General features: G+C 47.5%; 1 protein-coding gene across 3 annotated transcripts in view; it reads left to right on the plus strand.

The window, feature by feature from the left end:
* The window catches only part of HIVEP3 (HIVEP zinc finger 3), a 218,990-nt gene that overhangs the window by 87,944 nt on the left and 108,876 nt on the right, over window positions 1–22,170 (plus strand). Inside the window, exon 1 of one of the 3 annotated variants that reach the window (XM_042885539.1) lies at window positions 16,365–16,437. The exons of 1 other annotated variant lie outside the window; for it this stretch is intronic. The gene's annotated coding sequence lies outside the window, so the exon portion shown is untranslated. Of the gene's footprint in view, window positions 1–16,364; window positions 16,438–22,170 lie in introns of those variants that run through there. One more of the 3 variants, XM_042885542.1, reaches the window with a different exon arrangement.

Raw genomic sequence — 22,170 nt, forward strand, 5'->3', positions numbered from 1 at the left:
AGCCCACATGAAGGAGGTGATGTGGGCATGCCACGTGTGATCTTCATAAAAGGCATTACAAGTGTTTTCCCATATTATGTCTTCTCTATTCAGGGCTAAAGTTCTTTATTATTAGTCCAGAAAAAGAACATCTTATTCCGTGAGGAGACCTGTGAGACGTGATGTCACAACTTGGCCTGAAACTGGGCTAACCAGACTCAGATTTTCTGTTTTTCTCAAGATTTCCCAACAGCTGCTTTTATTTGGCCTTAGGTTCTGCACAGCAAATCCCAAATCTGGATTTTTAGCCCGTTGTTCTCTTGGTTACTTCAAGAGTTGAAGGCTTGGCCGGTGACGTGAGGCTTCATGCACTGGTGCTCATCTGCACTTGTGATGACATTGGCTGAAAATTGCTCACGTGCAAAGTGGAGATGTGACCCTGAGGGACACGGTTAGTGCGCATGGTGGGCATGGTTGGGCTGGATGATCCTAGTGGTCTTTTCCAACGTTAATCATAGTACCGTAGAATCACCAAGGTTAGAAAAGACCTCCAAGATCATCCGGTCCAACCATCCACCTACCAGCAGTATTTCCCCACTAAGCCACGTCCCTTTTACCACATCTAAATGTTTCTGGAGCTCCTCCAGGAATGCTGACTCTACCACCTCCCTGTGCAGCCCATCCCAGTGCCTGATCACTCTTTTGGAGAAGGAATTTTTTTAATATCCAACCTGACGTTCCCCTGGCACAACTTCCCCTCTCATTCCATCACTAATGACACAGGAGAAGAGGGCGACCCCCACCTCGCAACAACCTTCTTTCAGGCAGTTGTAGAGGGCAGTGAGATCTCCTCTGAGCCTCCTCTTCTCCACCCCATCCCCCATAGCCCTGTGCTCCAGACCCCTCATAGCTCCATTCCCTTGTATCATAATGGTTCATAATAATCCATAACGATTCTATGGCTATGAAACAGTGCAAGCAGATGGATCCCTCCTGTGCTCTGTGCACAAACCAGCAGCCATAACCTGTGAGTGCTCTTTCCACACACACAGGCAAGAGAGAAGTGAGCAGACTGGTGTCTAATTGTGGAACTGTGGGTGCTGCATCCCAAAGCAGATATCATTGTAAAGCCAGCAGAGCCCATGCTGGAAATGATGCTTGGGTTTTTGCAGAGAACTGAATAATTTAAATCTGATTTATAGCCCAACAAAACCTGGTATTTTGTCAGTGTCTTGTTTGGGTCTTTTTAGCTGAAGCTTGCAACTGGGCTTCATAGAAGTGCCCTGAAGCCCGCCTCCCATGGCTGCACATGGTTTTGCTCTGGTCCTTCCATGCAGCAGCTCCTGAAATTTCTTCTATTGGTGCTGTTTTCTATGCAATAAAAAGCAGCACTGCACGGATTTCACCTTCATCCTTGCCCTGGAAATAGCCTGTGGCCTTCCTGCTGCAGAGCAAGGGAGGATCAGAAGAGAGAGAAGAGAAAAAGGAAAATGCTTTGCTCCACTGGGATGTCAGCTTCTGACCTGGTCTTTGCTCTAAAACAAATGCAGGGAATTTAGCCAAAGATAACAAGCTTGAAAGTGAGAAACCAACCTGAATGCTTATTTTAGGCTTCCTTTTTTGACCACATGCTTTGTAGCAATGTAACTAATGGCTAATGCTTATCTAAATCTCTCTGTGGGCTCCGTTTTTAGCATCCCTTACCAAGCAGACTGAAAAAACACCCAACCCTAAAAAGCATTGCTATGGGTATGGTGTGTCCAGTCAGAGTACGTTGAGGTATGTGATGCAGTAGAGGGCTGTTATCTCAGATACTATTTGGTACAGAATATAATGTGTTCAGAAAAACGATGGTGGGGCTCAGGAGAGTTGCGTACAATAAGAGAAATGAATTAGCCTGAACTCTGAGTGTGGAAATTAGATCTGCCAAACTCTCAGGTCTACACTAAAATCTGGGGTCCCCAGGACACCCCTCAATACCACTGAAGCAGCTTTATGTCCTGTGCAATGGGATGAGGCCGTCAGGAACCTTTCACATTCCTGGGGCTCTCTTTTGCCTGTGCCCATTCATAGTACTGTTTATAGCCAAGGCATGGCAACGACCTTCCCATGCCTAGAGTTGAAAGGAAGGGGTTGAAATCAGGAATAGGAGTTTGGGCCATGGCCACGAGCATGTCATCAGTTGGTTGACCTGTGTTGGATGTGGACGAGGACTGAAAATGCTCAGTTCATCTCCAGCAAGAGCAGCTTCTGATGTTTTGTCAGTCTTGATATTTATAAAGCAAAGTGGAAGTTAACAAAGCAACGTTTTTTCACAACTCTTTCTGTTCTTTCCTAACCAAACTTGATCTTCGTTTTATTTTTTGGTTGTGCTCTCAGTTGAAAATCCGTTTTCTCTTCTGGCTTAGCTGAAACCTCGAGCTAAATGAAAGATTTAGAAATGGGCTCTAATACAAAATTTATTAGGATGAAAGAAGGAAAAAAGTCCAGCTTAATTTCCATATCTCAGGAGGAATATGCAGTTAGAACAAGCGCATCTTTTTTTTTTTCCTTGCAAACGTTGCAGATTTGCTCTGCATCCATCAGGGGTTCGATTCCCATATCACAGAGCACTCGTTACTTGAGCTGTGGCAAGATGCATCTCTTGTGCCTCCTTATTTCCACCACCCTATAGGAAGCCATGGTGTCCTCCTTCCCCTGCAGAACCGCGTCCCAAAGCACGCTGGCACCGAGCTGTGTGTGGGTATTTTGAAGGCAGGGTGGGAATGAGAAGCATTTTGTGGAATTGCACTCAGTTAATGCAGCCGTGAAGCCCAGGGCTTGCTGCCAAGGAATTTTGGGGTAGTTTGAATTGATTCCCACTGTGCCACAGAGAATGCTTGGCCTTGCTGACGAAGCTCGATTCTTGGCTGCAGCAAACCTTTGCAAATGGGTAAGGCAGGGTGAGCTGAAGCTGCTTTCATGTGCTTCCAGGTGTAGCAGCTCTAAGAGCGGGGCAGGCTTGCTGGTGGCTTGGGCTTCCTCATCAGGTAAAGCTGTGTCCTGTTTCTATCTGGGATGAAATGGAGTTTGAGCCTTGCAAGTGCAAGGAGAGGCATTTGTGGGGGCAGTGAGCATGAATCCTCCAGCATGCTGCTCCTGCATGATGAAAGGAACATCAGGCGACGAGCGAGCACATGGGAGCTGTGTGCTGTTGGCTAGACAACTGGTGCTGATTCATTAGACTCTAATTACAAGTTATTTTTACCCATCCTCCCATCTCTACAAAGGGCTGCTTGGAAGGCAGCACTGAAACTCTTCCTTCATCCCGACTTTGAGAACAGTCAGATGGAAGCCTGTCTGTCCTCTTTGTGTTGAGTTTTTGGAAGGAGCACAAAGCTGCTTTGCAGGTGGAAGGGCACTGCGGTGCTGGGCTTTGCATGGGCTGGGATGGGGCAGAGGGCAGGAGGGAGCGTGTGCTGCTCTGGAGCACTTCCAAGGGAGTGCAGCGTCCCCGCAGACTGCTGGGCATTATCAGTGCAAACTGTAGGTTGCACCCAGGACCTCAGCTCTCGGGTTTTCCTTTCAGTCCTCTTCATGCGATACCCGCAGTGATAAAGGAAGTGATTTATGAGCTGCCTTTCCTTCCCTTTTACTTTATGATCCGCGCAGTGCAGCAGGTATAATTAAGAGGGGGTCGGTGCCCGGGGTGACACATTGCTGTCCTGTTTATAGCAGAGGCACTGCGATCAAACAGAAGCATTTAAATCCCTCATTAGTACCCTTACTCTCAAGGGCCAGGCTGCTTTCTGAAGACTGTTTGATTTTCCTCTGTGCACAGTTTAATACTCTTTCACTAACTACTGTCTCTAGTGATAAATTGGGCTCGTAAAAAAAGCCTGATGCGCTTGGATAAAGCCTTGTGTCTGAGAATGGAGGAGTGTCTTGGTAGCCCTGGATGTCCGGTACAGCTGGAAATGACCTGCACAGCTTCCTTTCCTTGGGCATTTCCTTTCCTTGGGGCAGCTCTTCCTCTTGTCCTTTTACAGCTGGCATGCCCAAAGGCACAGCAGCGCATCAACATGGGGAACTCATCTACAGCACAACAAATTTTGGTTAGGGAAATGGCTGAACACTGGATTTCCAAACATTATGTTTTATTTTAGCTTGTCCTTACCCTCCAGAAGAAAGGGACTGAGGACTATGGATCTTAGCATCCCGCAGTCACGGGATATCCGAAGTTGGGAAGGAATCACAAGGGTCATTGAGTGCAACTCCTGAGTAGTGTGGGTGCCAAGGTTGTATCCAATGTGCTCACGTGGAGCTGTGGTGGGGAGATGCTGATTTACCATTTGAACCCCATCTAGAATGAAATTTCCACATTTTTTTTATAATTCTCTTTCTAGAAGAATGGAATAGAAGTGGTGGGAAGTGCATGGAAGGCCTCAGAGCGTAGGGCAGAGAGGAGAGCACAGCAAGCACTGAGAATATGCATGGAGTTAATGTGAAATTGAGAACAAACCTCCTAACCCCATTAAGTGGTTCTGCAGAGAAAACATGGTGCAGGCTTTTTATTACCTTCTGGAAGAGCACAGCCAGACATTTGGCAAAAGGCTCCAGAAAATCACTGGGTAAATGCAAACTGCAGGTACTGTGTTAAAAGCCCTCAGTTCTCCACTTCTCCCAGGCTTTAGGAAAGGTCCTTTAGCACACTAATAAAAAACAAAAAACAAAAAAACCCACCAGAATCACTAATGATTCTGTCCTCTGCACAAGTAAATGTGGCTCCCTAGCGTGGCTTCTGCAAGCTTGTGATGCTGGGAACATGTCATTTTCTGCCCTTTTGATGCAGTCTGTAAGTTTTGGTGTGCTGAAGGTTACAAAGGAGAAGGAAACCAAGAGCCCTCTCCTGGCACACACCGAAAGGACAGCTGGCAAACCGCAGGCTGATGGCCTGAAAGTGCAGGTGGGACACTGGAGTTGGACTGAACGTCATTTAGCATTTTCCCCTGGCCTCAGGATGTCTTGTAGGCTGTCATTCCGCAGCATGGGGACAGGTTCAGGGCTATGCAGGTGGGGCTGAGTGCTGGCAGTGCTTCTCAGACTGCATTTCACAGAGCTCAGCAACGTCTCAGGGCTCCTGCTGGGATCCTGCATCTTCCATGGCAACACTCTGCATGCTGAGTGCTTTTCAAGCCATGCACGTGTCAGTCTTGCTCTGGAAGCTCCTAGTTTCCCTGGGCTCGTCCCAGGGATGCTGCATGGCTGTGGTGCTCTGACCCATCCATTTGAGCTGGAGAATGTTCTTAATCTGACCAGTATATGCTGTCATGTATGCTACAAATGCTATCTGAAGTTGAGACCATCGCGTGACTGCTGTAATTCGCATTTGTCTAGGTTTTGGGTATCCCCTATAGATCCAATTAACCTGCTCTATCTGTAAACCCTGGGTTTAGGTGTGACCCATGGAATATGAGCTCTGCTCTTCCTCACAGCCTGTGTTATAACTCATTGAGGAAGCAATCGGGCGCGAAGGTGTTCCCAAACAAAATCTTCCCATTTAGAAAACAACCCAAGGGCTTTTGCTTGCTCGGTGCTGGGAAAGCCATCAGCTGTGCTGAAGGTCCAATCCCTCCCCACCCTGCACTGAGGAGAGGCTGGAAGGAAGGAGAAGAGCTTGTGTTGTCTGCACAGAGCTGTGGCTTCGGCCACCTTCCAGAGGGGAAAACCTGAGCCCTGTGTGTCCCTTGCTCACATCCCCAGCCCTGCGGGTGCAGGTGCCAGCTGCCTCCCTCCCCCCATCCCCAGCAGTACAGCAGTCTGCGAGCACAGAGGTCCTGGAAAATGTGAGGTAGCGGGAAGGAAAATGAATGTGTTGTCAAAGTAAATAAACAAACAAGGAGGGATGCTGTCCTGACGGCTGGGATGGGGCCAGAGCCGCCCCAGCAAGGACTGCAGCCACATAGTTTGGGGCTGATGTGCTGCATGGGTTCCTGCTGGCACACAGTGTGCGCTGTGAGCGTTGGGTTACATTTGTCATCTAGTTTTGGAGAAGGCCATATACATTACAGACGTCTGTGCTACATTATTATCCCTCCAGATCCTATAGGCGTTCTTCAGTGCTCCTTTGGGGCATCATCTGTGCTGCTAGTTCCCATAACAACTTGTGAATTCATCATTCCAAAGAGGAGGGAAAAAAAAAAGAGAAAATCAGCCCAAATTCTCTTGTCTTTTGTCAGCTACTGAAGCATTCGGATCTCTGGCAGCCTGCCGCTCCTTTTCTCCTCCTCTTTTCCTTGTTTTTCATGAAAAGAAATCCATGCATACACTTAGAAGGGTGATTGGAATTATTTACAAAGTAAAAAAAATCTTACCTGTGCAGCATTATAGATGCTGGGCCTTGGTAAACATTTAAAATTGGAACAGCGATAGATTAAAAGATTTTTATGTATCAGGTGCTGGTTTAGCTGATGTATGAGTCTCTTTAGCATCCTTCTGACAGGTCTATTTTAGAGCTTCCTTTGCATCTGGCCTTCCTCAGGCAATGACACTCATTATTCTCTGCTTGTCAGTCACAAGGAGTTATAATGGAGCTTAAATGGGTCTCCTGACGTGGTACCCTTGTAAAGGAGTGATAAATGCCAGTGCTCCTACCTGGCAGTGCACAGGAGGGGTGGGCAGTGGGGACCCCCCAGGTCCTGCTTGGAGCAGTGGGATTTCCCCAGAGCTAAGGGCTATGGGAAGGAACTGGAGACTTCTGAGACATTTTTGGGCAACTTGAGCGAGTGGAAAATGTCCCTATCCATGACAGAGGGTTTGGGCTGGATCGTCGTTATGGTCCTTTGCATCTCAAACCATTGTGCCACTCAATGTGGAAAGACTGAACGCAAGGAGAATCACCATCGTGATGAACTACTGTTGTGATCAACAGCTGTTTTCATCTCCTGTAGCTGTTTGCCCTCGTAAAGTTTTCTTTGCCCAGGTATTTATCAGGCTATGGTGTCAGGACCCAGATTTGTGCTGAATTTAAGCTTCCCCAGCTCTGGCTGTGCCACCTTTCAAAGGTGAAGGCTGGGTACCCAGTTTACCCAGGCTTCCTGGGGCCCAGTAGTCAAAGAATGAGGTTCCCAGAGCTCTGTTCCTCCAGAGCTTTAGTTTCGTGTTCAGGCATCCGAGGAGAAGACTGGAGGAAAGACCGTGAATGGGCTTTGCAGATGGGTATCTGCACCATTCGTATCGCCAGATCAAGGCAAAGCATGCTAATACTTGAAGCTCCTCCTTGCTGAGGGTTTCCTTCTGTGGCATGGAGCTGCTTCCCGAGTTCCCATGTCCCTTCTGGGTCACAGCATCCCTGGGCTCAGCTCCCAGCCCCTCTGCTCTATGGGATGGTCCTATCTGATTGTACTTGATGCTACTTTTCCCCTTGTTTTAAGACATAATGCATGAAAATACAGTGAAAACCACCACAAGTGAAGACATGCAGATACTTAGTAACATCAGGCGTGATTTTGAATCTATAGATAGACAAATTCTGCAATGTTGTTGACACCCAAGTAACAGGACTTATGTCATGCACTTAGTCACATCCAGGATCTGCGCTTGTGCAACTGAGCTGCTGCTAAATGTGGAGGTTATGGACAAGATCTGAGCTCTGGGCAGTTGATGGTTTTGCTGAATTAGTAGCCGCGCTGGATTTTCATAGACTCATCAAGATTGGAAAAGACCTCTAAGATCACCAAGTCCAACCCCAACCCATCCCCACCATGCATCCCTCAGTGGGACGGGGATTCCTGGGCAACCTCTGCCAATGCATCACCACTCTTTCGGGGAAGAAATTGTTCCCTAATAAGGCCATAAATTTTAATGCAATGGTCAGTGTGCGTAATCAAAGAGTTAAAAAGCCTACTGGGAACAGAGTTAAAAACCCACTGGGAAAAAGCATGTAAGCGCCCAGCTGTCGGTCATTAGTGCTTCTCTCCCCTGAGCAGGCCCTGGGCTTTAAGGACAATGAACTGTGGTTTAGGAGAGGAACTATTCCCATTTGAATTGGATTATCTGACAATTTAAGTGCAATTGCATGAAAACAACATTAAAAGAACATTAAGATACTCTAGATAATAGGGCAGCCTTGTCTGATAGAACATAGCACCAGCTTTGGTTTCTTGGCTTGCTCCGCTCTGTTCATTGGCCATCCAGGAGCAGAGCAGGGCAGAAGTCCTGTAACACATACATAAAAAGCAAAAAAAAAAAAAAAAAAAGGAGGGGGAAAGAAAAAGGAAAAAATTAATACAAAAGATACCTCTTCATCTGCCGAAAACCCTGTTCAAATGCACAATGGAACAAATTAAGCTTGTAGAGCCAGCTGTAATTTTGGCATTTCTCAGCTTTGCAAATAAACATTCTTTAATTAAAGCTCGTCTCTCGCTTCTGAAGATTTTTAGAAAAAGCAATGAGAAGCAGTGCTGAAAGAGCCATACCCTCCTCAGGAGCTGATCTTTCAGGGAGCACCGAGGGCCACGGTTTAGTGGGAAATATTAGTGATGGATGGTTGGGCTGGCTGATCTTACACGTGTTTTCCAACCTTGGTGCTTCTATGCTTCTATGATTGTATAGGGGATGGCAGGTCACATTTACTAATTAGCTTACGCAGCTCCTTCCCAGCACAGTGGCAAAAAAAAAAGAAAAAAAGAAAGTAAAGAAAGGCCTTATGGAGAGGTGGTCCAGCATGGCAGGTGGCACAGCCTGTATGTGTCTGGCTGGGGTGATTTGCTGGATTAAATCAGCCCTGGATTCTGTTCCCAGCTGTGCTGGAGCTGATCTTGCACAACATCTCCCCTATCTCATTTGCACGAGGGTTGAATGATACTTGTTGGGCTCTTCAGAGCAAGAGGAGCCATTGCTCAATATTATGACCAATGGAAACTGTGGCACTATCGTGGGTCAGTAGAAGGGACTGGAGGAGAAGCTCCTGTCTCAAGTGTTTGGTAAGCTGGGCACTGGGCAGTCAGACTTATTGAGTCCTCAGTAAGTGCAGATGACGATTTTCAGGTGTGTGTAGCTTGGCAGAACAAAGGGAATTGTCATGAGAGCTGTAAAAATCTACTTCCTGAAAGCAGGACCTGTGCCATGACAAACTTCCATTTGGAGGGGGAGAGCTGGAGGGCTCGTTAGAGGAGTGGTTGGACAGCAGCACTACTTTCACTTGGGGTAAGGCATTTTGTTTCTCATTTGCTTTTTGACACCGCTGCTGAAATTATTATTCCAGGAGGACTGAGTTGATCCGTACTAATTTAAGTGTCTAAAAGAAAGTTATAGATGAGTTGTGTTTCCACAATTCCCAGTCATCGTTGCGATGTTTATTCGGCGGCGGTGAAGTCATTACCAATGAGCAACCAGTGTGCTTTGAAAACAATGAAATCATTTCGTGATGACACTGAAATAAAGGGAGGTGAAGAGGTGGTGTGGCTGAGTTCAGCACGCTAAAAGTTTTGCATTTATTTGCTGCAAAGGGAACCTGTTGTTAAGAGCCTAACGCGGTGCAGCCGCCGTTAAGGAGTCTCTCCACTCTCATTTGTTTGATTTATGCAACCAGTTCCCACTGACCAGACCGGCTCCGATGGATTGCACCTCTGTAAAGCTGCCACAGCTGACTGTGATATTTTCCCGACTGTTTTTTCCATTTAAATCAACAACTTTAACCCTGGCTTTACCTCCTTGGCTCTAACTTGACGATTGCCTTTGGGAAGTTGCAGTTTTGGGTTTTCAAAGGTTACCCAAAGTATCGAGTTATTGGATTATATTCTGCTGATGGATTTTTGGGTGGTGGGGAAGGAGCGTGAGCAACGTCTGCGTCCTCTGGAGCTCTGAGAAGAAGCTCTCCCAGGGAGTGGTTTGCTTTGTGTGCAGCGTTAGGCGCAGCCTGGAAGCGCTCAGCTCCCGCGGTTGGATGCAAACTTGGCTCTGTCCCTTTTTTACGCGGCGTTTTCAGTTCAAACCTGGGCCAGGGCCAGCATTTGTGACTTGGGATAGCGCGAGCCAACCATCCCAGCCCCTGCTGCCTTCCCGTGCTTTGTTTTCCTGAGGAATCGCGGAGCTCTCCGTTCTCCTGTTACCAACTGGCTGAGCTCAGAGGCTCTTCATGGCTCCCAGAGGTTGACTTTGGGGCTGTCATTAGCTCGAGATGTTATTGGCAGTGGGTCCTGGGAGCTGCCGCCAAGAAACATGTTTAGGCATTTGGATTGCTCTTGTAAATTTTAATTAATCACTTTGCTGCTGTATAAGGCAGCGCTGTAACACATACTTTATGCTCAAGGATTCAATTTCTTATAGCAACATTGCACCGCAGGTTAAAAAAGAAAGCAGTGGGGTAACAAACGTCTACATTCATGGATTCATGGTGGTTTTATTTGCAGAGAGGCTCTCAAAGTGCTGTCAGTGCCCAGCGTGGGCATGGGGCAGTGCGGGGATGCTTTGCAGCAGGAGCTCCAGGGATGCTTCTGATGTGTACAGCTGGCAATTTGGGGTGGTATGCCTGGGCATTCCTTACACACAGACACTTACTTAAAAATGTTATATATATGTATATATAATATATATATGTATATACATATATATATATCACAGAATCACAGAATCGTAGGGGTTGGAAGGGACCATTCTATATAAATATATATATATATTTTTTCAAAGATGTCTGTCCAAAGCCCACGTGCCTTTTGAATGATGCTGAAATATTGTTTTGGCCTCAGAAGTTGGTAGGAGGATTTGGGAGGTGGAGGGGATTCCTGATGCTTTTGCTTTGCATTTTACAACAATAAGGCTTTCTGTTTCCAGTGCAGGACTCTGCACTGACAGTAAATGTATCAAGTAAATCACAAATGAAAATATTCAGTGTTGACATGGGTTGAACTACAGCTGTACGGAGTAGTCTAGAGCCTTACAGTGTAGCTGTAAAGCTGTGGATGTGAGAGGCTTGCAATGTGGATGGGGAGATCAACAGAGCTGTGCCCTGACAGCACTGGAGAGAGGGAAACAAAGCCCATATAGCAGGGCAGGGGAAGAACGTAATGTTGTTTGATAGCATTGATGATATAGACAGAATGAGGATTTGCTGTAGGAATGAACACAGATGAAGAAATTCTAATTTGCCATAGAGGAGAGTGCTGAGGAATGGGGTTGCCAAAACCCTGTAGCTGGGGTGGAGGAGACACATTGTGTCAAATCCACTCCTCGACTTTGTAGGTTTTGCCCAGCTCAGTGCCTGCTGCACTAATAGTCTCCCACCATCTCCCCTGGGATGTTCCAGACCCAAGGTCTCTCCTCTCTGTAGGTGTGCTGGGTGCTAATCAAGCTAAACTCTCCCTTCCACAACCTCCTCTGCATTGACTGCATCCCTCACCCCAAGTGGGCTCAAGGACCATTACAGTGCTGTGCAGAGGATGCTGTGGAATTGCATCACCCTGAGACGTTTGGCCAAAAACGTGTGTAATAGAGGTGTCATGCGTAAGGGGATGGAGGTATCATTTCACTACTACTTTCCTGGTACTCTGTTCTGTTGTACCAGGTGGTAGCCCAGGGCCCAGGAAAGCATGTTAAATATAAATATGTTTTTAACCCAGAAAAATAGGCTTACTGCAAAGCCTGCCACCAGAGGAATTGCAAGCATTGTGATTTCCTGAGTTGCCCTGCTTTTGTTTCTCTTTCACTTTGTTCTTTGCCGACCTCTGCTTGGGAGATTGATGGGGAGGCCGGCAGAGACTCAGCTGCCTTCCAGGGGTGCAGCAATACAAGGGCTGACTCCTGTAGCATGATGAGGCTGTGCAATGTGTTATTATTATTATTATTTTTTCTTAAAGCAAACCCCAGACTTTGCAACCAGCCTCATTACTCACACGCTGTCCTTACGGGACCGCGTACCTCGCCTGCTCCCTGCCACGTCCCCGAGCCTGGCACTGCATCCCGGAGATTGACATCTCCTTCTCCAGCTCTGATCTCATGTCTTGACCATCTGCTTCTTCTGGTGGTCTCCAGAGGGTCTGCCAATCAGCAGAGCAGGCTCTGAATGCACAGGCAAATGGGTTAGATTATTTTTGGACCTTCCTTGCAGCCATCTGTTTGGGAGGGAGCCATGAGCTTGTCTTACCCAGCTGGGTTAAGGTGCTGTGGCAGCCTGCGAGGGAGGAGGAAGCAAACAGGATAAAGAAAATTACCCTCTTCTTAAGGAGCTGAATCAGCTGCGAGACGGCTGCGAGCTCTGTGCCAGCAGCTGGCACGGGCTGTGGGACATGGGGATATTTCCCAGCTCCATCCCTTCGGGGCTGGCTGCTGCCTTTGGGTGACACCAGGCGAGGCAGCAAGTTTAGTTCTGCTCCGGAGCTGACTCGTGTTGCCCGTGACAACCTGGGTCTGAGTCTGTTTTACATGCACACGCATACACACATGCATATGTTGCTATAACAACCAGCCAGGACTTTTAAGAAATGTTGGACTCTGTTTTCTGGGTTGCAAAGCACCTAAGTTGTGCTGCGGTCCGGGAGGCAAACAGCTGCCTTCAGATTACTGCTTTTCCCCTAAAAAAATGTTCTAATTCAGGTATGCAAAGGAAAACATCTGGGTTAATTACCATAGTGTGTAAGGCCTCAGTAGGGCAAGAGAGGCTCTGCTGCTCTTCTGGTGTTTGCCACAGCCCATCCAGTTCTGACACAGCACAGCTGTCATGGGAATGCTGCTCTTGGTGTCCTTGGAGCACCGGCAGCAGCAAAGCACAAATCGCAGGTGAGCAGTTGGACCTGCAGCCTCCAACTCAAAATAGTGCTGTAACCTGCATAGCAACATCCAGACACTGCTAAGAGCAGGAGGTGTTGACAGCAAAGACCTATATTAGCTATGGGAAGCCTTTTCCTATAGCTGTAACCATCGGTTAAGATATTTGTGATATCTATTCAGTGGCATTTGTCCCCTGCAGCAGGTCGAATGCTAATACTCTGTATTTTGCTGTGTTCTCTGAGTGATGAGGGTGCTCTCACCAGTGTTGTCTTCCCCCCCAGAAAAGTGTTTTCTTGCAGGGAAAGGGGAAGCAGGGGGTGCACAGCAACCAGATGACACGTGTGTGCCAGCCCTTGCGCTCTGGTCTTCATCTTGCCTGCATCTGAAAGCCAGACTTGTCTTAAAACAAGACCAGAGGAAGGCAGGGAGTTCTGCTTCCCTCTTGCAGGCAGTGCGTTATCTCCCTGTGATCCAAATGCTTGTGATCCTGTGATGACTTCAGTGCAAACAGCAATGTCTAGGATACCCTAGAACTTCTTTTCCCATGCAGGTGTTGTGTTGAGGGAATGGAGAAAAAAAGTTTCTGACCGCTGTCTGGGGATTTCTAGATATGCAGTAGACCAGAAACCAGCTGCAGCTGGATTGCTGGAGGTATAGAATTCCCAGACATGTGAATGTTTGGGCAGATTGGATCTGTGCAGTCTGGAAGCACGTGGTAAGCTGGATCCATCTCTCTGGAGCTGGATGCCTTCTGGAGGTGCTGCAGGAGGGGTATGGGTGTGATGTATATGTGATGCACATGCTCCAGTCAAGTGCTTGGTTCATGCCTCCTGATACCAACCATGGTTTTTGGTTTGCATGAAGGCTCCTTAATGATCTCACTGGCTTCCTGCTTTGTTCACCTGCATTCAGCATCAGGAAGCCTTCCCAGGATGATTCATCCCACAGCTCTGGGGCTGGACTTTGCCTTCCTTGGAGCACTCCGTGGCTGGGGACAGGCTGCTGAGCTGAAAGGAAGACTTTTAGCTGCAAAAATTGTGCAAGCCAGCATGTGCTATTTCTGGAGCAGGCTGTAATGTATGCGTCTAGCCTGGCTCTCTTCAGCAACGGCCAAATGTTTTTTGAGCAGTAAAGAAGGTAAAATAGAGCAACACTGTGCCAGAGCCAGATTTTCCTTGCGTTCCCCAAGCAACGCCTGCAGGAGCCTGCACGTGCACTTGGGGACATGCAATTAAATGCTTTGGTCAACAGCAAATGGAGTGGGTGCCCTCAGGCACACTGGGGCTAAAGGCTCAGCACCAGCACAGAGCCCCACAGCCACGGGGCTCAGCCCTGTTTTGAAGCAGTGTGTGCCCAACTTGCGTTTGAGGCTTTTTTGTTGCAAAATGCAAAAATTAACAGCCCTCCCTGCAAGTCAATGGAAGGTAAAGCAAAGCAGGAGGGAGAAGGAAGCAGCCAGCAGGCTGACCTGGCTCATTGGAGTGCTGGAAGCAATTAGAATGATGTTAGGTTGTTTCTTTGCCTGGTTTGCAGGGGAGGGTGAATCCATGATGGGTATACGAACCCTATGGCTTTTGGTTTTGGGGCGAGAGGGTTTGGGTGGTGCCCTGCAGTGTGCTGTTGGGCAGATGTCACTGTGTCAGCAGGCCTTGGGGACAGTGGGGCAGTGGCAGGGGACTGCCTGTGGGCACTGACAGCCTCCTGCCCTGCCCAGGAACTGATGCTGTGCTCATCCCATTGGGTGAAACCTTCTGTGAGTGCATCAGAAGATGATAGCCAAGCCTGTAAGCAGGGCTCAGCAGACAGTTGGGATGTTTGTGTATAGCACGTGCTTCAGGAGTTAATTGAGCTGTGCCCGTGGTGCCATGTTCAGAAGGTAAAACCAACATTTACTCACAACCTCTGTGGGTTGTTAAACTGATTGCGTAGTACGTTTGGGTCCTTCACACTTGCTGAGTTCAAACAAATTTGTTTTGTAAGAAAGCTGCAAGATTAAGGTATAATTTTTTTTTCTTTTTTTCTTCTTTATTTGCCTGGCATTATTAAGTAGGAGGGTTTTGCTTCGCCTTCCGCTTTTTGTTCACAATAATGGAAAGTATTCTCACTGCTCTTATTCAGCTCTGTCCACGGCGTTTGTCTGAGTGCTTTTGCAGTGACACTGCACAGAGTTTTCTGTACCTTCATAATGGATGTGTGTGCACCAACACATTTTCAAGAGAAGGATGCAGATTTAAAATCATTTAATCGAATTGCTGGCAGCAGAAGGCATGGTGGGAAAGATGCTCTGAAGAACTGCTGGATGGGCTAACAGCATTAGGCCCATTAAATCCTCCGGGAATGAACTGTCAGTAGATATTTCCTCCTATGTAATGGGAAAAATGAATTTAATCAGACAATAGGAGTAAGTTATTCTTTGGGTCAGTAATAAGAGCTAAAGGAAAATAAGAGTCACTCGCTCTTTAGTTCTGTTCTAAGCTAATTGCAGCCTTTTGCTTTTTCATTTCTTTTCCTGGGAATCTTCCTATAACCTGTGCTGATTTTTGGATTTCTGCTCAGGCTTAGCCCTGCTGGCTCTCAGGTTAGAATGGAACAAGAGTTCCTGACCGTGCCAAGAGCAGCTGGCCCTGTGGCATGGCCATGGTCCAGCTCTGAATGTTCAGGATGGGGTCTGGATCCCATCTGGGGTCTTTGGTTTTAGAGGAGCTGGAAAGCCCGTGACCAGCCTGTGCCTTCTGTATGTGCATCTGTCAATGAGTCATTTCATGTGTGAAAATAATCTCATCAAAAACCATTTCAAGTCTAATGTTTATGAGTAACTCTGCGATGTGAGACCATGAAGGGCAGCAATGACTGAGGGTGGAGTGGGTCAACATGCTTTGCTGCAACCCAGTCCAGAGATCATATAATGAATCATAGAATCATAGAATGGCCTGGGTTGCAAAGCAGCACAGTGCTCATCCAGTTCCAACCCCTGCTGTGTGCAGGTCACCAACCAGCAGCCCAGGCTGCCCAGAGCCACATCCAGCCTGGCCTGGAATGCCTGCAGGGATGGCGCATCCACAGCCTCCTTGGGCAACCTGTGCCAGTGCCTCACCACCCTCTGGGTGAAAAACTTCCTCCTCATATCCAACCTAAACCTCCCTTGTCTCAGTTTGAAGCCATTCCCCCTTGTCCTATCACCATCCACCCTCACAAACAGCCGTTCCCCCTCCTGTTTATCTGCTCCTTTCAAGTACTGGAAGGCCACAATGAGGTCCCCCTGGAGCCTTCTCTTCTCCAAGCTAAACAAGCCCAGTTCCCTCAACCTTTCTTCATAGGAGATACACTTCTCCAGAAGGATTCTCATGAGGAGACCACAGGGAACAATAAAATAAAAGATGCCACTAAAGATAAGGCCAAAACAATGGCATGAGAGTTGGAGAAAAGGAGCAAAAGAGTGAGAATAGAATCATCGAATCATAGAACTGCAGAATCATAGAACCATAGAATCACAGAATGCCTTGGGTTGGAAGGGACCTTAGAGATCAAAGGAAAAGCCCTTATGTCTCCATGACAGGCAGTGTGTCTGTGGCGTGAATGACTTGTTTGATTTAAAATCACCCCTTACACCTTGGTCTCCTGTGTTTCTCCCCAGGCTCCTTCTCCCAGGTCGCCATATGAACACCCTGAGCCTCCTCAAAGTGCTGGAGATGAACCCATAGCAGTGGGCAGCAGGTAGGAGGCTCAGCCCTGGCCTTGGTGCCATGTGCTGCATGGCCCATCACCGGGGTGTTCCAGGATCTCATTTTGTGCACCCCTTTGAAGTGATGCATTTGCTGGAGTTTGCAGTTTCAGGGTGAGATGGTTGGTGATGCGTCATTCTAAAGGATGTCTAGAGTGGCAAAGGTCTGACTTATGTTTTCACTTGTATATTTCTGCTTGCTGTGTGCCGTTGGTGTTGCTTGAAGCTGCCAGGACAAAAGCATGCCCATGTCCAGGTCCTTGCTGCAGTTGTCTGAGCCCAAGAGATGTGCAGGTTGCCTCTCAGCTCCTTCTGCTGTGGTTTTCTGTCTGACTCTGTAACTAGCAGCTGGATCCTATAAAATACTTAAAAGCAGAGGCTGTGGTTGCTTTTTGTGCCTTGTAGATGAGAACATGACCATCAGGTACCCAACTTCTGTTCTCCTTTACTTCCCTTGCAGTGCGCCTTGCAACTTTCCTGAAGTTGCTTCAGGAAATTCACTCTTCTTAGGGATGCTGGCTGTTTAAATATAGGGAAATTTGTGGAAGTGAAGCCCGTGGAGCACTGAGAAGACCCTCCAGGAGAAGATGGTGAAGCAATGCCCAGTGCTGGGCATTGACACTGCATGCATGTGGTAGCACAGCCCAGGGCTTGGTGTGTGCACTGGGAAGTTTTTAGGGACCAAGAGTCACATGGCTGGTATGACACAGATGGATTTAGCTCTTGTATGAGAATTGGGTTTGATTGCTGCCTGCTTTGAGCGCACAGCCTTCAGAGGTGCACAGCTTATGGCAGTTTGGTGGTTCACTACAGGTATGGTGCAGCTCCGTGTTGTTGTTTTCAGAGCTGAAATGTGGTATAGCACGGGGCGAGCAGCAAAACAACATTTCTGCATGGGTAAAAGAGTGGGAAAGCCATGGGGGATGAGGGCAGATGGGCTGGAGAGGCCACCTGCAGAAGCTGCAGCCATGTCTGGGGGAGAAGCTGCAGTCCTGGCAACAGGGGGAGAATGGAAGGAGGGTGCTGCCGTGTGACATGGCCTCATCTTCGGTCCCAATGGCCAGTGGTAATTGAAGGGGACAGATTTTGCCCCATGGCAGCAGCAGGTAGCCTGTCTCCAGCGAGAGCTCAGAGCTGTCTCCATCAGGAAAATACTTTTTGCTCCATGGCTGTTATAGCTCATTATCTCACTGACCTTTAATTCTGCAAGTGTTCCTTGCAGTGTGTTTCTTCAGCCTGCTCCAGCTCCTGACCTCCGTTCCCAGAGGCAGCAGGATAAAATATTCATCTGCTGTGCTGTCTAGCTGCTTTGCATCCCTCCTCCACCCCTCCGTCTCTGTCCTTTTTGGCAATCTGTCGTTTTTCATTTTTGGTATGAGTCCAGGAGCTGATCAGAAAGTACTTGGGCAGCTGGAGAAAGAAACAATGGGTTTTAAACACACTTTAATGTGTTTGTAAACAAGCACTCTTCATCAGGGTCCCTGCCCAGTGCACTGGCAGCAGGCAAAGCTGAGACTCTTCAGAAGTCAACATTAATTACATGGTGTAAAATGGTGCAAAATGGTCAAAGATGCAGTGGGAAGTATCTCCTGTCCCACTGCCCTCATATATCTTCCATAGAATCATAAAGGTTGGAAAAGACCTCTGAGATGACCAGCTGTGATACCGTGCTCGTCACTGTAGTCACTGAGCATCTGAGATTGCTCTTTTCTCAACTGCAGCAGGGAAGATGGGTGAAGGTTTCAACAGTGTTGGGAGCATTGCGTTGGCTTTGAGGGTGCTCCACAAGATGTCACACTTGTTGAAAATCAGCTGCTGGGGAAGACCGATGCAGAGAAGAATCCTGCTGCCTCTTCAAAATCTCTCGGCTTCCCCCTGATTTCCACAACTTGCTCATAGTGGGCAAATGGAGGAGGAGAAAAGCCAAAAAGCACTGAAACCAACCCCTTTGCTGCACCCCAGCACAGCTCTCAGCCCCTGGCTGCTCTGGAGCTGCTTGGGGACGGATGCAGCCACTCCGAGCTCTCCCGTGAGCAGCAGCGTAATTGCAGAAATTGGCACGGTGGCTTGGAACAAGATCTAATTAATTAATTCAAGACATGCTGGGATTCAATTTTATTAAACCTTGGAATCAGAGTAGACTAGATGAAATGTAAGCAAAGGTTTGGGAGAGGAGGGGTGTGAGCTGCCTGCCAGCACTGCCGTCATGGGACCTTTGTGCCCTTCACCAGCCTGGCATTGAGGGCGCACTCAGGGTATAGAAGTACATAAGTGTTGTGTACACAGACACATCCAGCAGCAGCCTGCTGTGAGGGTTTCTCTGCAGCTCGGGCTATCAGAGAGGCTCTGTTTCCCACCCCCTTCTATGTTGCCTTGTGCAAGGTGCCTGCCCTATCTCTCTTGCTCCCCAGCAGCCCCAGCGGTGATGAAGGGGTTTCTTTGGCCTCTCCCTGCCCCCGTGCTGATGGATGTGGCATGCTGCATCCAGAGCTGCCTGTTATTTCATAATAAGGGATGTCACCTCTGGATTTACGGCCTGTAATGTGATTAGGGGTCTTCTGGAATGGAAATCCGTTGCTCACGCCTTCATATCTTGAGGTTTGCTGTGCTCCCAGCTTTCAGGTCATGTGTCTGCGTGCTGCCATGGCTTTCCACTGCTGAACTTTGCAGGATAAAGTCTTTTCTTTTTTAAACCAGTGCTTATGTAGGGTGCATGCAGAACCCTCAGCTCTCTGAGAAGAGGTGCAGCAGAAGCTGCAGCCTTCCCAGGGTGTTGCTTTGCCTGCCTCATCCAGAGCATCCCACACGAGCCAGCTTCTCTGCTGACAGTCGCAGGAATAAACTCAACACTAATTTTAACTCTTACCTCCGAGGTGGGTATATCTCTGGGGTGGGGGCACAATGAATGCCCTATTCATGAAACTACAAACACAGTGAAAAGAAGAGAGAGAGAGAGAGAAAAAAAAAAAAAGTGTCCCACCCTAACGTGTTTCTGATCTCCAAACAGCTCTAATTTTGGCTTACTCAGAGAACAAGCCGAGGTAGTGTTCGTTTTAACAGCCAGGAAAGGGCTGTCTGTTTATATTTAGGGCCTTGTAGATTTGCACAGCGTGTGCAGGTGGCACATTAAAACGTGTGGATGATTTCTTACCAGGATAAGGCTGTGTTTTTACTGGAGCACCTTTAATTTTCTACGAAGGCTAAGTAAGCACTGAGAATCTTGTTGCAGTGCGTTCTGGGGTTAAATGTAATGGCTTTTGGAGTGTTTTCTGAGCTTAATCCTGGTGGATTCCTCCCTCCTTGCACCTTCCTATGTAGCTCTGCCCAGAACTCACATTTTGAAGAGCAGGTTGGCATCTCCTGCCACCTGGAGCCTGTAGGGCACCGATGACTGTCATTTGCTTACCAGTGCTGGCACATTGCTGCCTGATGAACAAGTAGGATGGATCTTTATCATTTTTAGCATCATGAGCATCTTCCTGCAGCAAGGAAGGTCCCAGTCACTTCAATTGCTTGCAGCTCTGCACCTCTGGTTGAAAATGGTTGTGCCCCCTGAACCCCAGCCATACACATCACCCCATTGGCTCCAGAAGATTCAGGAATCCATTCATTGCTCACCTGGAGTCATCTTGCTTTCAGTGACTTTTCTTGGCCTGTGCTTTTGGGCTGTGGCTCCTGGCATTTGGTCACTGTTCCTGTTTGTCCTCCAGTGCTGCAAAGTCCTGATCCACATGCAAAAGAGACAACTCTCAAGTGAGACTGAGACAGACGTTCTAGTTCTTTGAACCTTTCCTTGCAACCTGCTTGCTGCTGAGACATGGGAGATAACCAAGCAGCAAGCACAGGTGCTGAAACTCTCTTGCTGGCATTTGGGAGCTGAAAGCCTCGTCCAGCTGCACATCATCCTTCTGCCACCCTTTGGAAATCACTCACTGACCACTAACTCTGCTCGTGCCTTTTGCATGGAGAATCCAGATGCTCATTGGTATTTGTAAGGCTTACCCAGATCCCAGGGCTAGGGAGGGCTTTGCGAAGTGGAGCGCAGCTATTAATGTGACTTTCCTTGGTCTCCTGGAGCTCCTGGCCCTCTGAGATTTGTTCTTGGATCCAAAATTAGAAAGCTGTTGATGCTTCGTTCATTCAGAGTTACGAAAGGGGCTGTTTGACTGAGCTGAAACATTGGGCAGCTGCGAGCAAATGAGGCTCAAAGTGGTTGCAAGAGCAGGATGGAGTTCAGCACGGAGAAAAGATACCAAGTTTTAATTATAGCTACCTGTGTCATACCATGGGCTTGGGAGATGGGGCAGAAAAGAGTGAAATGCAGGTTCTGTTTGCACTGAACTATTTCTGTGCCTGTTTGGGTACTTTGCTGTGGTAACGAAAGGACCTATTTTTAGTACCTTTCCCAAGATGCTCCTCCTCACTCCACTGAGCTGCTTGGGAAGCTTGTGTACAAAACTGTCCCAGGGGTCTTTGAGTTAAATTGAATCTTAATTCAGATGGATTCCAAAGGATGATATTCTTCAAAACACATCAGATTCTGCAGGATGCCACCCTGGCTGTGTGTCCTGCTCAGAATGGGGCTGGTCATCCCCCACATCCCCAATTCCAGCATGTACCTACTCGCATTGTCACAAAGGGATGGAAAAGTCTGCTTTTATTTTGTCACATCCTGATTACTGCATAAACCCGATCATATTGTAATGGCAGTTTGTCTTAAGACTTTAACAGAGGTATCCACAAATCCATTCCTTCCTGGTCCTCAGCCACTGAAGTGCCTGTGAGTCCAACATAGCAAAGATCAGCTCTCTGTTTCCCTGGGAAGATCCATCATAGGGGACAACAAGCAAGTTTTGTTGTGTGTTTGTGTACGTCCTTATGGTGAGACTTTCACCCTATTCTCTTCGTCTTACAGTCCTTCAGGTTTCACTGCACTAACAGTGGGGTATTTGTGCACCCCAGCTCGCAGATTGAAGGCGTATAGAAAATTCACCTTTAAGTATTTACTACTTGAGAAAGTGTTGTTAGTCTTCATAAAGCATGGATACGCAAAAGAATGTAAGCAATCATATGCAAAGAAGCCACAAGCAAACAGGGAAAGGTGAGCTTCTTCCAGTGTCATTTGCAGTGTCATTCTTCATGCCTTATTGTCTTTCACCCATAGCCATTTAAATACACAAAGTTTGGAAAAATAACAGCAGCACAAGCAAGCACTTTACCCATAGCATGCTCTTGAGCATCTCATGTTTTGTTATATGTTGTGTATCGTATCATTTTTAAAGCTCCTCTGCAAAATGTTTCCACTTACTTTAACAATATCATTCTCCATCTGCACACAGATTTGCGTGACAACAACTTGTGCTTGCTCAAAAGCTCTGATATTCTTTGAAAGTTGTAGAAATGAGTGACCAAATACATGCAGAGGAATGTCCATACAGCATCAGATCAGGAGAAAAGCTATCCTTACGTGTTTAATGCTGACATGTGGGTGATCAAACAGGATTGGCAGAGGACTGGGAAAGTTTATTGTAATAGAAGTGCAAATTTTCAATGCATTTCAGTATTTGAGCCCCTTGGAGAAAGGAAACAGCACGGCTTCTAATGTTATCTGTGAGTAGCAGGTCAACGTCAGTCAATGGGAAGGATGTTGCAATAAAGGTACCCATGACGGATTCGCTTCCATATGATGCATCAAATTCATGGGTTGAAATAATTCAGGTATTACG

The sequence above is a fragment of the Lagopus leucura genome, unplaced genomic scaffold (assembly GCF_019238085.1).
Source record: "Lagopus leucura isolate 7727_CA_CO unplaced genomic scaffold, USGS_WTPT01 Super-Scaffold_100051, whole genome shotgun sequence".
NCBI classification, from domain to species: domain Eukaryota; kingdom Metazoa; phylum Chordata; class Aves; order Galliformes; family Phasianidae; genus Lagopus; species Lagopus leucura.